Source organism: Nannospalax galili, unplaced genomic scaffold, assembly GCF_000622305.1.
Source record: "Nannospalax galili isolate Female #2095 unplaced genomic scaffold, S.galili_v1.0 scaffold105, whole genome shotgun sequence".
In the NCBI taxonomy this organism is placed as follows: Eukaryota; Metazoa; Chordata; class Mammalia; order Rodentia; family Spalacidae; genus Nannospalax; species Nannospalax galili.
In genome coordinates, this window is record NW_008354502.1 from 1,095,833 (window position 1) to 1,097,390 (window position 1,558).

Genomic DNA, 1,558 nt, shown 5'->3' on the forward strand with positions numbered 1-1,558 from the left:
GCACAAAAATCAACTCCAAGGGGCTGGAGAGGTGGCTCAGCAGCTAGGAGCACTGGCTGCTCTTGCAGAAGACCCGGTTTAATTCCCAGCTCCCACATGGTGGCTAACACCTCCAGTTTCAGGGGATTCAAAGCTTCCCTCTGACCCCCGTGGGTATTGAACGACATGGGCACACCTACTTACATGCAGGCAATACACTCATACATGTAAAATGAAAATAATAAATAAAATAGTTTAATAACAGTATCAATCTCAAATGGATCAAAATAAGTTTTCTTTTAAAGTGTTTACTTGAAATATTTTCACAGTGACAAAAAATCTAACTGACTTAGTCTAGTAGATGGAAGCAAACATTTGCTACCCAGAAGCCATATGTAGCATCCCTACAAACTAAAATATTTTAGGACCAGAATGGCATCTACTTTTTTATAGTTGAATGTAAATTAATGACAGTAGGGGCTGGAGCTCAGCAGTTAAGAGCACTGACTGCTCTTTCAGAAGAACAGGATTCGATTTCCAGCACCCACATGGCAGCTACAAATCATCCTTAACTCCAGTTCCAGGGGAATCTGAAGCCCTCTTCAGACCTCTGCAACAATATACCACATGGGTGCACTCACATACATGCAGGCAATACACTCATACACATAAAATAAAAATAATAAATAAAAAATTTAAAAAAATTGATAGTGTCCCTTTCCATGAGAAAAATATCTTTATAATCAAAACAACCTACTCAATGACAGGGTTCTCCACTAAAATTTAATATCTGACTCATCTTTTTGTTAGTAGCTATTAGATGCTAAATTAGTATCAGTGGTACAGACATTAGTTTGGCAATACATGACTTGGTCTTAAAAATGTAAATTGTAAATAATGGGCTGAGGAGATTGTTCAATGATTAAAGCCCATGCCACATAACCATGTAGATCAGGGTTGATTCCTCAGAAGCCACATAAATGTTAGATGGGCAGGATGATATGCCTTAATTCCAGCACTCAGAAGGCAGAGACAGGTGACTTCTCCAGAGCAAGCTGGCTAGCAGACTAGCTGTGTTGGCAAGCTCTGGGTTCAACTGAGAAACCATGCCTTAATAAGTAAGGAGGAGAGTGTTGAAGAAAGACTCCCAATATCAATCTTGGGTCTCTGTGCACATATGTGTGCACATAGACCTGTACTCACACTTGTGCCCACACACATGTGAACATGCATACACACACCCATGACACAAAAACATGCACACAAGAGAAAGAAAAAAAGTTAATATTTTCTGATCCAATAATATTACTCTGAAGAAAACTTCCAAAGAAATATTTCTTTCCAAAAAATGAAAATCCAACCTATAGACAGACATTCACACAGAAAAATTACTGTAGTAACAAAGTTGTAGACAACAGTATATGGAAACTAAGGGGCATAGAATCCATTACTGTAAATTTATTGTTAGCATTGTCATTATCATAGCTTTAGGTATTATTATTAGGGTAGTGTGAGAATTATTATCACACAAGTTGTCAAAAATAGAGATTATTGCAATCATAAGTTTAATGGCTTTAAA